This window comes from Pseudophryne corroboree, unplaced genomic scaffold (genome assembly GCF_028390025.1).
Source record: "Pseudophryne corroboree isolate aPseCor3 unplaced genomic scaffold, aPseCor3.hap2 scaffold_1073, whole genome shotgun sequence".
In the NCBI taxonomy this organism is placed as follows: domain Eukaryota; kingdom Metazoa; phylum Chordata; class Amphibia; order Anura; family Myobatrachidae; genus Pseudophryne; species Pseudophryne corroboree.
The window spans coordinates 101,505-117,614 of NW_026967700.1; positions in this window are offsets into that span (position 1 = coordinate 101,505).

The window sequence follows — 16,110 nt, forward strand, 5'->3', positions numbered from 1 at the left end:
ATATCTCTCTTTTGCAAAGAGCTGCGCATTGGAAAATTCAGGGCTATGCCGTGTAGATGATGGCCTAACAGGAGGCTTTACAATTTTATTTCTAGTGTCCTTCGTTTGGGAGAAAAATGCAAAGGTACTAAACAGCTTATCCTTGCCAATATCTCTCTTTTGCAAAGAGCTGCGCATTGGAAAATTCAGGGCTATGCCGTGTAGATGATGGCCTAACAGGAGGCTTTAAAAAAAATTTTCTAGTGTCCTTCGTTTGGGAGAAAAATGCAAAGGTACAAGACAGCTTTTCCTTGCCAATATCTCTCTTTTGCAAAGAGCTGCGCATTGGAAAATTCAGGGCTATGCCGTGTAGATGATGGCCTAACAGGAGGCTTTAAAATTTTCTTTCTAGTGTCCTTCGTTTGGGAGAAAAATGCAAAGGTACAAGACAGCTTTTCCTTGCCAATATCTCTCTTTTGCAAAGAGCTGCGCATTGGAAAATTATGGGCTATGCCGTGTAGATGATGGCCTAACAGGAGGCTTTAAAATTTTCTTTCTAGTGTCCTTCGTTTGGGAGAAAAATGCAAAGGTACATGACAGCTTTTCCTTGCCAATATCTCTCTTTTGCAAAGAGCTGCGCATTGGAAAATTCAGGGCTATGCCGTGTAGATGATGGCCTAACAGGAGGCTTTAAAATTTTCTTTCTAGTGTCCTTCGTTTGGGAGAAAAATGCAAAGGTACAAGACAGCTTTTCCTTGCCAATATCTCTCTTTTGCAAAGAGCTGCGCATTGGAAAATTCAAGGCTATGCCGTGTAGATGATGGCCTAACAGGAGGCTTTAAAATTTTCTTTCTAGTGTCCTTCGTTTGGGAGAAAAATGCAAAGGTACAAGACAGCTTTTCCTTGCCAATATCTCTCTTTTGCAAAGAGCTGCGCATTGGAAAATTCAGGGCTATGCCGTGTAGATGATGGCCTAACAGGAGGCTTTAAAATTTTCTTTCTAGTGTCCTTCGTTTGGGAGAAAAATGCAAAGGTACAAGACAGCTTTTCCTTGCCAATATCTCTCTTTTGCAAAGAGCTGCGCATTGGAAAATTCAGGGCTATGCCGTGTAGATGATGGCCTAACAGGAGGCTTTAAAATTTTCTTTCTAGTGTCCTTCGTTTGGGAGAAAAATGCAAAGGTACAAGACAGCTTTTCATTGCCAATATCTCTCTTTTGCAAAGAGCTACGCATTGGAAAATTCAGGGCTATACCATGTAGATGAAGCACTAACAGGAGGCTTTAAAATTTTCATTCTAGTGTCCTTCGTTTGGGAGAAAAATCCAATGGTACAAGACAGTTTTTCCTTGCCAATATCTCTCTTTTACAAAGAGCTGCGCATTGGAAAATTCAGGGCTATGCCGTGTAGATGATGGCCTAACAGGAGGCTTTAAAATTTTCTTTCTAGTTTCCTTCGTTTGGGAGAAAAATGCAAAGGTACAAGACAGCTTTTCCTTGCTAATATCTCTCTTTTGCAAAGAGCTGCGCATTGGAAAATTCAGGGCTATGCCGTGTAGATGATGGCCTAACAGGAGGCTTTAAAATTTTCTTTCTAGTGTCCTTCGTTTGGGAGAAAAATGCAAAGGTACAAGACAGCTTTTCCTTGCCAATATCTCTCTTTTGCAAAGAGCTGCGCATTGGAAAATTCAGGGCTATGCCGTGTAGATGATGGCCTAACAGGAGGCTTTAAAATTTTCTTTCTAGTGTCCTTCGTTTGGGAGAAAAATGCAAAGGTACAAGACAGCTTTTCCTTGCCAATATCTCTCTTTTGCAAAGAGCTGCGCATTGGAAAATTCAGGGCTATGCCGTGTAGATGATGGCCTAACAGGAGGCTTTAAAAAAAATGTTCTAGTGTCCTTCGTTTGGGAGAAAAATGCAAAGGTACAAGACAGCTTTTCCTTGCCAATATCTCTCTTTTGCAAAGAGCTGTGCATTGGAAAATTCAGGGCTATGCCGTGTAGATGATGGCCTAACAGGAGGCTTTAAAATTTTCTTTCTAGTGTCCTTCGTTTGGGAGAAAAATGCAAAGGTACAAGACAGTTTTTCCTTGCCAATATCTCTCTTTTGCAAAGAGCTGCGCATTGGAAAATTCAGGGCTATGCCGTGTAGGTGATGGCCTAACAGGAGGCTTTAAAATTTTCTTTCTAGTGTCCTTCGTTTGGGAGAAAAATGCAAAGGTACAAGACAGCTTTTCCTTGCCAATATCTCTCTTTTGCAAAGAGCTGCGCATTGGAAAATTCAGGGCTATACCGTGTAGATGAAGCACTAACAGGAGGCTTTAAAATTTTCATTCTAGTGTCCTTCGTTTGGGAGAAAAATGTAAAGGTACAATACAGCTTTTCCTTGCCAATATCTCTCTTTTGCAAAGAGCTGCGTATTGGAAAATTCAGGGCTATGCCCTGTAGATGATGGCCTAACAGGAGGCTTTAAAATTTTCTTTCTAGTGTCCTTCGTTTGGGAGAAAAATGCAAAGGTACAAGACAGCTTTTCCTTGCCAATATCTCTCTTTTGCAAAGAGCTGCGCATTGGAAAATTCAGGGCTATGCCGTGTAGATGATGGCCTAACAGGAGGCTTTAAAATTTTCTTTCTAGTGTCCTTCGTTTGGGAGAAAAATGCAAAGGTACAAGACAGCTTTTCCTTGCCAATATCTCTCTTTTGCAAAGAGCTGCGCATTGGAAAATTCAGGGCTATGCCGTGTAGATGATGGCCTAACTGGAGGCTTTAAAATTTTCTTTCTAGTGTCCTTCGTTTGGGAGAAAAATGCAAAGGTACAAGACAGCTTTTCCTTGCCAATATCTCTCTTTTGCAAAGAGCTGCGCATTGGAAAATTCAGGGCTATGCCGTGTAGATGATGGCCTAACAGGAGGCTTTAAAATTTTCTTTCTAGTGTCCTTCGTTTGGGAGAAAAATGCAAAGGTACAAGACAGCTTTTCCTTGCCAATATCTCTCTTTTGCAAAGAGCTGCGCATTGGAAAATTCAGGGCTATGCCGTGTAGATGATGGCCTAACAGGAGGCTTTAAAATTTTCTTTCTAGTGTCCTTCGTTTGGGAGAAAAATGCAAAGGTACAAGACAGCATTTCCTTGCCAATATCTCTCTTTTGCAAAGAGCTGCGCATTGGAAAATTCAGGGCTATGCCGTGTAGATGATGGCCTAACAGGAGGCTTTAAAATTTTCTTTCTAGTGTCCTTCGTTTGGGAGAAAAATGCAAAGGTACAAGACAGCTTTTCCTTGCCAATATCTCTCTTTTGCAAAGAGCTGCGCATTGGAAAATTCAGGGCTATGCCGTGTAGATGATGGCCTAACAGGAGGCTTTAAAATTTTATTTCTAGTGTCCTTCGTTTGGGAGAAAAATGCAAAGGTACAAGACAGCATTTCCTTGCCAATATCTCTCTTTTGCAAAGAGCTACGCATTGGAAAATTCAGGGCTATACCGTGTAGATGAAGCACTAACAGGAGGCTTTAAAATTTTCATTCTAGTGTCCTTCGTTTGGGAGAAAAATCCATTGGTACAAGACAGCTTTTCCTTGCCAATATCTCTCTTTTGCACAAAGCTGCGCATTGGAAAATTCAGGGCTATGCCGTGTAGATGATGGCCTAACAGGAGGTTTTAAAATTTCTTTCTAGTGTCCTTCTTTTGGGAGAAAAATGCAAAGGTACAAGACAACTTTTCCTTGCCAATATCTCTCTTTTGCAAAGAGCTGCGCATTGGAAAATTCAGGGCTATGCCGTGTAGATGATGGCCTAACAGGAGGCTTTAAAATTTTCTTTCTAGTGTCCTTCGTTTGGGAGAAAAATGCAAAGGTACAAGACAGCTTTTCCTTGCCAATATCTCTTTTGCAAAGAGCTGCGCATTGGAAAATTCAGGGCTATGCCGAGTAGATGATGGCCTAACAGGAGGCTTTAAAATTTTCTTTCTAGTGTCCTTCGTTTGGGAGAAAAATGCAAAGGTACAAGACAGCTTTTCCTTGCCGATATCTCTCTTTTGCAAAGAGCTGCGCATTGGAAAATTCAGGGCTATGCCGTGTAGATGATGGCCTAACAGGAGGCTTTAAAATTTTCTTTCTAGTGTCCTTCGTTTGGGAGAAAAATGCAAAGGTACAAGACAGCTTTTCCTTGCCAATATCTATCTTTTGCAAAGAGCTGCGCATTGGAAAATTCAGGGCTATGCCGTGTAGATGATGGCCTAACAGGAGGCTTTAAAATTTTCTTTCTAGTGTCCTTCGTTTGGGAGAAAAATGCAAAGGTACAAGACAGCTTTTCATTGCCAATATCTCTCTTTTGCAAAGAGCTACGCATTGGAAAATTCAGGGCTATACCATGTAGATGAAGCACTAACAGGAGGCTTTAAAATTTTCATTCTAGTGTCCTTCGTTTGGGAGAAAAATCCAATGGTACAAGACAGTTTTTCCTTGCCAATATCTCTCTTTTACAAAGAGCTGCGCATTGGAAAATTCAGGGCTATGCCGTGTAGATGATGGCCTAACAGGAGGCTTTAAAATTTTCTTTCTAGTTTCCTTCGTTTGGGAGAAAAATGCAAAGGTACAAGACAGCTTTTCCTTGCCAATATCTCTCTTTTGCAAAGAGCTGCGCATTGGAAAATTCAGGGCTATGCCGTGTAGATGATGGCCTAACAGGAGGCTTTAAAATTTTCTTTCTAGTGTCCTTCGTTTGGGAGAAAAATGCAAAGGTACAAGACAGCTTTTCCTTGCCAATATCTCTCTTTTGCAAAGAGCTGCGCATTGGAAAATTCAGGGCTATGCCGTGTAGATGATGGCCTAACAGGAGGCTTTAAAATTTTCTTTCTAGTGTCCTTCGTTTGGGAGAAAAATGCAAAGGTACAAGACAGCTTTTCCTTGCCAATATCTCTCTTTTGCAAAGAGCTGCGCATTGGAAAATTCAGGGCTATGCCGTGTAGATGATGGCCTAACAGGAGGCTTTAAAAAAAATGTTCTAGTGTCCTTCGTTTGGGAGAAAAATGCAAAGGTACAAGACAGCTTTTCCTTGCCAATATCTCTCTTTTGCAAAGAGCTGTGCATTGGAAAATTCAGGGCTATGCCGTGTAGATGATGGCCTAACAGGAGGCTTTAAAATTTTCTTTCTAGTGTCCTTCGTTTGGGAGAAAAATGCAAAGGTACAAGACAGTTTTTCCTTGCCAATATCTCTCTTTTGCAAAGAGCTGCGCATTGGAAAATTCAGGGCTATGCCGTGTAGATGATGGCCTAACAGGAGGCTTTAAAATTTTCTTTCTAGTGTCCTTCGTTTGGGAGAAAAATGCAAAGGTACAAGACAGCTTTTCCTTGCCAATATCTCTCTTTTGCAAAGAGCTGCGCATTGGAAAATTCAGGGCTATGCCGTGTAGATGATGGCCTAACAGGAGGCTTTAAATTTTTCTTTCTAGTGTCCTTCGTTTGGGAGAAAAATGCAAAGGTACAAGACAGTTTTTCCTTGCCAATATCTCTCTTTTGCAAAGAGCTGCGCATTGGAAAATTCAGGGCTATGCCGTGTAGATGATGGCCTAACAGGAGGCTTTAAAAAATTTTTTCTAGTGTCCTTCGTTTGGGAGAAAAATGCAAAGGTACAAGACAGCTTTTCCTTGCCAATATCTCTCTTTTGCAAAGAGCTGCGCATTGGAAAATTCAGGGCTATGCCGTGTAGATGATGGCCTAACAGGAGGCTTTAAAATTTTCTTTCTAGTGTCCTTCGTTTGGGAGAAAAATGCAAAGGTACAAGACAGCTTTTCCTTGCCAATATCTCTCTTTTGCAAAGAGCTGCGCATTGGAAAATTATGGGCTATGCCGTGTAGATGATGGCCTAACAGGAGGCTTTAAAATTTTCTTTCTAGTGTCCTTCGTCTGGGAGAAAAATGCAAAGGTACATGACAGCTTTTCCTTGCCAATATCTCTCTTTTGCAAAGAGCTGCGCATTGGAAAATTCAGGGCTATGCCGTGTAGATGATGGCCTAACAGGAGGCTTTAAAATTTTCTTTCTAGTGTCCTTCGTTTGGGAGAAAAATGCAAAGGTACAAGACAGCTTTTCCTTGCCAATATCTCTCTTTTGCAAAGAGCTGCGCATTGGAAAATTCAGGGCTATGCCGTGTAGATGATGGCCTAACAGGAGGCTTTAAAATTTTCTTTCTAGTGTCCTTCGTTTGGGAGAAAAATGCAAAGGTACAAGACAGCTTTTCCTTGCCAATATCTCTCTTTTGCAAAGAGCTGCGCATTGGAAAATTCAGGGCTATGCCGTGTAGATGATGGCCTAACAGGAGGCTTTAAAAAAAATGTTCTAGTGTCCTTCGTTTGGGAGAAAAATGCAAAGGTACAAGACAGCTTTTCCTTGCCAATATCTCTCTTTTGCAAAGAGCTGTGCATTGGAAAATTCAGGGCTATGCCGTGTAGATGATGGCCTAACAGGAGGCTTTAAAATTTTCTTTCTAGTGTCCTTCGTTTGGGAGAAAAATGCAAAGGTACAAGACAGCTTATCCTTGCCAATATCTCTCTTTTGCAAAGAGCTCAGCATTGGAAAATTCAGGGCTATGCCGTGTAGATGATGGCCTAACAGGAGGCTTTAAAATTTTCTTTCTAGTGTCCTTCGTTTGGGAGAAAAATGCAAAGGTACAAGACAGTTTTTCCTTGCTAATATCTCTCTTTTGCAAAGAGCTGCGCATTGGAAAATTCAGGGCTATGCCGTGTAGATGATGGCCTAACAGGAGGCTTTAAAATTTTCTTTCTAGTGTCCTTCGTTTGGGAGAAAAATGCAAAGGTACAAGACAGCTTTTCCTTGCCAATATCTCTCTTTTGCAAAGAGCTGCGCATTGGAAAATTCAGGGCTATGCCGTGTAGATGATGGCCTAACAGGAGGCTTTAAAATTTTCTTTCTAGTGTCCTTCGTTTGGGAGAAAAATGCAAAGGTACAAGACAGCTTTTCCTTGCCAATATCTCTCTTTTGCAAAGAGCTGCGCATTGGAAAATTCAGGGCTATGCCGTGTAGATGATGGCCTAACAGGAGGCTTTAAAATTTTCTTTCTAGTGTCCTTCGTTTGGGAGAAAAATGCAAAGGTACAAGACAGCTTTTCCTTGCCAATATCTATCTTTTGCAAAGAGCTGCGCATTGGAAAATTCAGGGCTATGCCGTGTAGATGATGGCCTAACAGGAGGCTTTAAAATTTTCTTTCTAGTGTCCTTCGTTTGGGAGAAAAATGCAAAGGTACAAGACAGCTTTTCATTGCCAATATCTCTCTTTTGCAAAGAGCTACGCATTGGAAAATTCAGGGCTATACCATGTAGATGAAGCACTTAATTGGAGGCTTTAAAATTTTCATTCTAGTGTCCTTCGTTTGGGAGAAAAATCCAATGGTACAAGACAGTTTTTCCTTGCCAATATCTCTCTTTTACAAAGAGCTGCGCATTGGAAAATTCAGGGCTATGCCGTGTAGATGATGGCCTAACAGGAGGCTTTAAAATTTTCTTTCTAGTTTCCTTCGTTTGGGAGAAAAATGCAAAGGTACAAGACAGCTTTTCCTTGCCAATATCTCTCTTTTGCAAAGAGCTGCGCATTGGAAAATTCAGGGCTATGCCGTGTAGATGATGGCCTAACAGGAGGCTTTAAAATTTTCTTTCTAGTGTCCTTCGTTTGGGAGAAAAATGCAAAGGTACAAGACAGCTTTTCCTTGCCAATATCTCTCTTTTGCAAAGAGCTGCGCATTGGAAAATTCAGGGCTATGCCGTGTAGATGATGGCCTAACAGGAGGCTTTAAAATTTTCTTTCTAGTGTCCTTCGTTTGGGAGAAAAATGCAAAGGTACAAGACAGCTTTTCCTTGCCAATATCTCTCTTTTGCAAAGAGCTGCGCATTGGAAAATTCAGGGCTATGCCGTGTAGATGATGGCCTAACAGGAGGCTTTAAAAAAAATGTTCTAGTGTCCTTCGTTTGGGAGAAAAATGCAAAGGTACAAGACAGCTTTTCCTTGCCAATATCTCTCTTTTGCAAAGAGCTGTGCATTGGAAAATTCAGGGCTATGCCGTGTAGATGATGGCCTAACAGGAGGCTTTAAAATTTTCTTTCTAGTGTCCTTCGTTTGGGAGAAAAATGCAAAGGTACAAGACAGTTTTTCCTTGCCAATATCTCTCTTTTGCAAAGAGCTGCGCATTGGAAAATTCAGGGCTATGCCGTGTAGATGATGGCCTAACAGGAGGCTTTAAAATTTTCTTTCTAGTGTCCTTCGTTTGGGAGAAAAATGCAAAGGTACAAGACAGCTTTTCCTTGCCAATATCTCTCTTTTGCAAAGAGCTGCGCATTGGAAAATTCAGGGCTATGCCGTGTAGATGATGGCCTAACAGGAGGCTTTAAATTTTTCTTTCTAGTGTCCTTCGTTTGGGAGAAAAATGCAAAGGTACAAGACAGTTTTTCCTTGCCAATATCTCTCTTTTGCAAAGAGCTGCGCATTGGAAAATTCAGGGCTATGCCGTGTAGATGATGGCCTAACAGGAGGCTTTAAAATTTTCTTTCTAGTGTCCTTCGTTTGGGAGAAAAATGCAAAGGTACAAGACAGCTTTTCCTTGCCAATATCTCTCTTTTGCAAAGAGCTGCGCATTGGAAAATTCAGGGCTATGCCGTTTAGATGATGGCCTAACAGGAGGCTTTAAAATTTTCTTTCTAGTGTCCTTCGTTTGGGAGAAAAATGCAAAGGTACAAGACAGCTTATCCTTGCCAATATCTCTCTTTTGCAAAGAGCTGCGCATTGGAAAATTCAGGGCTATGCCGTGTAGATGATGGCCTAACAGGAGGCTTTAAAAAAAAATTCTAGTGTCCTTCGTTTGGGAGAAAAATGCAAAGGTACAAGACAGCTTTTCCTTGCCAATATCTCTCTTTTGCAAAGAGCTGCGCATTGGAAAATTCAGGGCTATGCCGTGTAGATGATGGCCTAACAGGAGGCTTTAAAATTTTCTTTCTAGTGTCCTTCGTTTGGGAGAAAAATGCAAAGGTACAAGACAGCTTTTCCTTGCCAATATCTCTCTTTTGCAAAGAGCTGCGCATTGGAAAATTCAGGGCTATGCCGTGTAGATGATGGCCTAACAGTAGGCTTTAAAATTTTCTTTCTAGTGTCCTTCGTTTGGGAGAAAAACGCAAAGGTACAAGACAGCTTTTCCTTGCCAATATCTCTCTTTTGCAAAGAGCTGCGCATTGGAAAATTCAGGGCTATGCCGTGTAGATGATGGCCTAACAGGAGGCTTTACAATTTTATTTCTAGTGTCCTTCGTTTGGGAGAAAAATGCAAAGGTACTAGACAGCTTATCCTTGCCAATACCTCTCTTTTGCAAAGAGCTGCGCATTGGAAAATTCAGGGCTATGCCGTGTAGATGATGGCCTAACAGGAGGCTTTAAAAAAAAATTTCTAGTGTCCTTCGTTTGGGAGAAAAATGCAAAGGTACAAGACAGCTTTTCCTTGCCAATATCTCTCTTTTGCAAAGAGCTGCGCATTGGAAAATTCAGGGCTATGCCGTGTAGATGATGGCCTAACAGGATGCTTTAAAATTTTCTTTCTAGTGTCCTTCGTTTGGGAGAAAAATGCAAAGGTACAAGACAGCTTTTCCTTGCCAATATCTCTCTTTTGCAAAGAGCTGCGCATTGGAAAATTATGGGCTATGCCGTGTAGATGATGGCCTAACAGGAGGCTTTAAAATTTTCTTTCTAGTGTCCTTCGTTTGGGAGAAAAATGCAAAGGTACATGACAGCTTTTCCTTGCCAATATCTCTCTTTTGCAAAGAGCTGCGCATTGGAAAATTCAGGGCTATGCCGTGTAGATGATGGCCTAACAGGAGGCTTTAAAATTTTCTTTCTAGTGTCCTTCGTTTGGGAGAAAAATGCAAAGGTACAAGACAGCTTTTCCTTGCCAATATCTCTCTTTTGCAAAGAGCTGCGCATTGGAAAATTCAAGGCTATGCCGTGTAGATGATGGCCTAACAGGAGGCTTTAAAATTTTCTTTCTAGTGTCCTTCGTTTGGGAGAAAAATGCAAAGGTACAAGACAGCTTTTCCTTGCCAATATCTCTCTTTTGCAAAGAGCTGCGCATTGGAAAATTCAGGGCTATGCCGTGTAGATGATGGCCTAACAGGAGGCTTTAAAATTTTCTTTCTAGTGTCCTTCGTTTGGGAGAAAAATGCAAAGGTACAAGACAGCTTTTCCTTGCCAATATCTCTCTTTTGCAAAGAGCTGCGCATTGGAAAATTCAGGGCTATGCCGTGTAGATGATGGCCTAACAGGAGGCTTTAAAATTTTCTTTCTAGTGTCCTTCGTTTGGGAGAAAAATGCAAAGGTACAAGACAGCTTTTCATTGCCAATATCTCTCTTTTGCAAAGAGCTACGCATTGGAAAATTCAGGGCTATACCATGTAGATGAAGCACTAACAGGAGGCTTTAAAATTTTCATTCTACTGTCCTTCGTTTGGGAGAAAAATCCAATGGTACAAGACAGTTTTTCCTTGCCAATATCTCTCTTTTACAAAGAGCTGCGCATTGGAAAATTCAGGGCTATGCCGTGTAGATGATGGCCTAACAGGAGGCTTTAAAATTTTCTTTCTAGTTTCCTTCGTTTGGGAGAAAAATGCAAAGGTACAAGACAGCTTTTCCTTGCTAATATCTCTCTTTTGCAAAGAGCTGCGCATTGGAAAATTCAGGGCTATGCCGTGTAGATGATGGCCTAACAGGAGGCTTTAAAATTTTCTTTCTAGTGTCCTTCGTTTGGGAGAAAAATGCAAAGGTACAAGACAGCTTTTCCTTGCCAATATCTCTCTTTTGCAAAGAGCTGCGCATTGGAAAATTCAGGGCTATGCCGTGTAGATGATGGCCTAACAGGAGGCTTTAAAATTTTCTTTCTAGTGTCCTTCGTTTGGGAGAAAAATGCAAAGGTACAAGACAGCTTTTCCTTGCCAATATCTCTCTTTTGCAAAGAGCTGCGCATTGGAAAATTCAGGGCTATGCCGTGTAGATGATGGCCTAACAGGAGGCTTTAAAAAAAATGTTCTAGTGTCCTTCGTTTGGGAGAAAAATGCAAAGGTACAAGACAGCTTTTCCTTGCCAATATCTCTCTTTTGCAAAGAGCTGTGCATTGGAAAATTCAGGGCTATGCCGTGTAGATGATGGCCTAACAGGAGGCTTTAAAATTTTCTTTCTAGTGTCCTTCGTTTGGGAGAAAAATGCAAAGGTACAAGACAGTTTTTCCTTGCCAATATCTCTCTTTTGCAAAGAGCTGCGCATTGGAAAATTCAGGGCTATGCCGTGTAGGTGATGGCCTAACAGGAGGCTTTAAAATTTTCTTTCTAGTGTCCTTCGTTTGGGAGAAAAATGCAAAGGTACAAGACAGCTTTTCCTTGCCAATATCTCTCTTTTGCAAAGAGCTGCGCATTGGAAAATTCAGGGCTATACCGTGTAGATGAAGCACTAACAGGAGGCTTTAAAATTTTCATTCTAGTGTCCTTCGTTTGGGAGAAAAATGTAAAGGTACAATACAGCTTTTCCTTGCCAATATCTCTCTTTTGCAAAGAGCTGCGCATTGGAAAATTCAGGGCTATGCCCTGTAGATGATGGCCTAACAGGAGGCTTTAAAATTTTCTTTCTAGTGTCCTTCGTTTGGGAGAAAAATGCAAAGGTACAAGACAGCTTTTCCTTGCCAATATCTCTCTTTTGCAAAGAGCTGCGCATTGGAAAATTCAGGGCTATGCCGTGTAGATGATGGCCTAACAGGAGGCTTTAAAATTTTCTTTCTAGTGTCCTTCGTTTGGGAGAAAAATGCAAAGGTACAAGACAGCTTTTCCTTGCCAATATCTCTCTTTTGCAAAGAGCTGCGCATTGGAAAATTCAGGGCTATGCCGTGTAGATGATGGCCTAACTGGAGGCTTTAAAATTTTCTTTCTAGTGTCCTTCGTTTGGGAGAAAAATGCAAAGGTACAAGACAGCTTTTCCTTGCCAATATCTCTCTTTTGCAAAGAGCTGCGCATTGGAAAATTCAGGGCTATGCCGTGTAGATGATGGCCTAACAGGAGGCTTTAAAATTTTCTTTCTAGTGTCCTTCGTTTGGGAGAAAAATGCAAAGGTACAAGACAGCTTTTCCTTGCCAATATCTCTCTTTTGCAAAGAGCTGCGCATTGGAAAATTCAGGGCTATGCCGTGTAGATGATGGCCTAACAGGAGGCTTTAAAATTTTCTTTCTAGTGTCCTTCGTTTGGGAGAAAAATGCAAAGGTACAAGACAGCATTTCCTTGCCAATATCTCTCTTTTGCAAAGAGCTGCGCATTGGAAAATTCAGGGCTATGCCGTGTAGATGATGGCCTAACAGGAGGCTTTAAAATTTTCTTTCTAGTGTCCTTCGTTTGGGAGAAAAATGCAAAGGTACAAGACAGCTTTTCCTTGCCAATATCTCTCTTTTGCAAAGAGCTGCGCATTGGAAAATTCAGGGCTATGCCGTGTAGATGATGGCCTAACAGGAGGCTTTAAAATTTTATTTCTAGTGTCCTTCGTTTGGGAGAAAAATGCAAAGGTACAAGACAGCATTTCCTTGCCAATATCTCTCTTTTGCAAAGAGCTACGCATTGGAAAATTCAGGGCTATACCGTGTAGATGAAGCACTAACAGGAGGCTTTAAAATTTTCATTCTAGTGTCCTTCGTTTGGGAGAAAAATCCATTGGTACAAGACAGCTTTTCCTTGCCAATATCTCTCTTTTGCACAAAGCTGCGCATTGGAAAATTCAGGGCTATGCCGTGTAGATGATGGCCTAACAGGAGGTTTTAAAATTTCTTTCTAGTGTCCTTCTTTTGGGAGAAAAATGCAAAGGTACAAGACAACTTTTCCTTGCCAATATCTCTCTTTTGCAAAGAGCTGCGCATTGGAAAATTCAGGGCTATGCCGTGTAGATGATGGCCTAACAGGAGGCTTTAAAATTTTCTTTCTAGTGTCCTTCGTTTGGGAGAAAAATGCAAAGGTACAAGACAGCTTTTCCTTGCCAATATCTCTTTTGCAAAGAGCTGCGCATTGGAAAATTCAGGGCTATGCCGAGTAGATGATGGCCTAACAGGAGGCTTTAAAATTTTCTTTCTAGTGTCCTTCGTTTGGGAGAAAAATGCAAAGGTACAAGACAGCTTTTCATTGCCAATATCTCTCTTTTGCAAAGAGCTACGCATTGGAAAATTCAGGGCTATACCATGTAGATGAAGCACTAACAGGAGGCTTTAAAATTTTCATTCTAGTGTCCTTCGTTTGGGAGAAAAATCCAATGGTACAAGACAGTTTTTCCTTGCCAATATCTCTCTTTTACAAAGAGCTGCGCATTGGAAAATTCAGGGCTATGCCGTGTAGATGATGGCCTAACAGGAGGCTTTAAAATTTTCTTTCTAGTTTCCTTCGTTTGGGAGAAAAATGCAAAGGTACAAGACAGCTTTTCCTTGCCAATATCTCTCTTTTGCAAAGAGCTGCGCATTGGAAAATTCAGGGCTATGCCGTGTAGATGATGGCCTAACAGGAGGCTTTAAAATTTTCTTTCTAGTGTCCTTCGTTTGGGAGAAAAATGCAAAGGTACATGACAGCTTTTCCTTGCCAATATCTCTCTTTTGCAAAGAGCTGCGCATTGGAAAATTCAGGGCTATGCCGTGTAGATGATGGCCTAACAGGAGGCTTTAAAATTTTCTTTCTAGTGTCCTTCGTTTGGGAGAAAAATGCAAAGGTACAAGACAGTTTTTCCTTGCCAATATCTCTCTTTTGCAAAGAGCTGCGCATTGGAAAATTCAGGGCTATGCCGTGTAGATGATGGCCTAACAGGAGGCTTTAAAATTTTCTTTCTAGTGTCCTTCGTTTGGGAGAAAAATGCAAAGGTACAAGACAGCTTTTCCTTGCCAATATCTCTCTTTTGCAAAGAGCTGCGCATTGGAAAATTCAGGGCTATGCCGTGTAGATGATGGCCTAACAGGAGGCTTTAAAATTTTCTTTCTAGTGTCCTTCGTTTGGGAGAAAAATGCAAAGGTACAAGACAGCTTTTCCTTGCCAATATCTCTCTTTTGCAAAGAGCTGCGCATTGGAAAATTCAGGGCTATGCCGTGTAGATGATGGCCTAACAGGAGGCTTTAAAATTTTCTTTCTAGTGTCCTTCGTTTGGGAGAAAAATGCAAAGGTACAAGACAGCTTTTCATTGCCAATATCTCTCTTTTGCAAAGAGCTACGCATTGGAAAATTCAGGGCTATACCATGTAGATGAAGCACTAACAGGAGGCTTTAAAATTTTCATTCTAGTGTCCTTCGTTTGGGAGAAAAATCCAATGGTACAAGACAGTTTTTCCTTGCCAATATCTCTCTTTTGCAAAGAGCTGCGCATTGGAAAATTCAGGGCTATGCCGTGTAGATGATGGCCTAACAGGAGGCTTTAAAATTTTCTTTCTAGTGTCCTTCGTTTGGGAGAAAAATGCAAAGGTACAAGACAGCTTTTCCTTGCCAATATCTCTCTTTTGCAAAGAGCTGCGCATTGGAAAATTCAGGGCTATGCCGTGTAGATGATGGCCTAACAGGAGGCTTTAAAAAAAATGTTCTAGTGTCCTTCGTTTGGGAGAAAAATGCAAAGGTACAAGACAGCTTTTCCTTGCCAATATCTCTCTTTTGCAAAGAGCTGTGCATTGGAAAATTCAGGGCTATGCCGTGTAGATGATGGCCTAACAGGAGGCTTTAAAATTTTCTTTCTAGTGTCCTTCGTTTGGGAGAAAAATGCAAAGGTACAAGACAGCTTATCCTTGCCAATATCTCTCTTTTGCAAAGAGCTGCGCATTGGAAAATTCAGGGCTATGCCGTGTAGATGATGGCCTAACAGGAGGCTTTAAAATTTTCTTTCTAGTGTCCTTCGTTTGGGAGAAAAATGCAAAGGTACAAGACAGTTTTTCCTTGCCAATATCTCTCTTTTGCAAAGAGCTGCGCATTGGAAAATTCACGGCTATGCCGTGTAGATGATGGCCTAACAGGAGGCTTTACAATTTTCTTTCTAGTGTCCTTCGTTTGGGAGAAAAATGCAAAGGTACAAGACAGCTTTTCCTTGCCAATATCTCTCTTTTGCAAAGAGCTGCGCATTGGAAAATTCAGGGCTATGCCGTGTAGATGATAGCCTAACAGGAGGCTTTAAAATTTTCTTTCTAGTGTCCTTCGTTTGGGAGAAAAATGCAAAGGTACAAGACAGCTTATCCTTGCCAATATCTCTCTTTTGCAAAGAGCTGCGCATTGGAAAATTCAGGGCTATGCCGTGTAGATAATGGCCTAACAGGAGGCTTTAAAAAAAATTTTCTAGTGTCCTTCGTTTGGGAGAAAAATGCAAAGGTACAAGACAGCTTTTCCTTGCCAATATCTCTCTTTTGCAAAGAGCTGCGCATTGGAAAATTCAGGGCTATGCCGTGTAGATGATGGCCTAACAGGAGGCTTTAAAATTTTCTTTCTAGTGTCCTTCGTTTGGGAGAAAAATGCAAAGGTACAAGACAGCTTTTCCTTGCCAATATCTCTCTTTTGCAAAGAGCTGCGCATTGGAAAATTATGGGCTATGCCGTGTAGATGATGGCCTAACAGGAGGCTTTAAAATTTTCTTTCTAGTGTCCTTCGTTTGGGAGAAAAATGCAAAGGTACATGACAGCTTTTCCTTGCCAATATCTCTCTTTTGCAAAGAGCTGCGCATTGGAAAATTCAGGGCTATGCCGTGTAGATGATGGCCTAACAGGAGGCTTTAAAATTTTCTTTCTAGTGTCCTTCGTTTGGGAGAAAAATGCAAAGGTACAAGACAGTTTTTCCTTGCCAATATCTCTCTTTTGCAGAGAGCTGCGCATTGGAAAATTTAGGGCTATGCCGTGTAGATGATGGCCTAACAGGAGGCTTTAAAATTTTCTTTCTAGTGTCCTTCGTTTGGGAGAAAAATGCAAAGGTACAAGACAGCTTTTCCTTGCCAATATCTCTCTTTTGCAAAGAGCTGCGCATTGGAAAATTCAGGGCTATGCCGTGTAGATGATGGCCTAACAGGAGGCTTTAAAATTTTCTTTCTAGTGTCCTTCGTTTGGGAGAAAAATGCAAAGGTACAAGA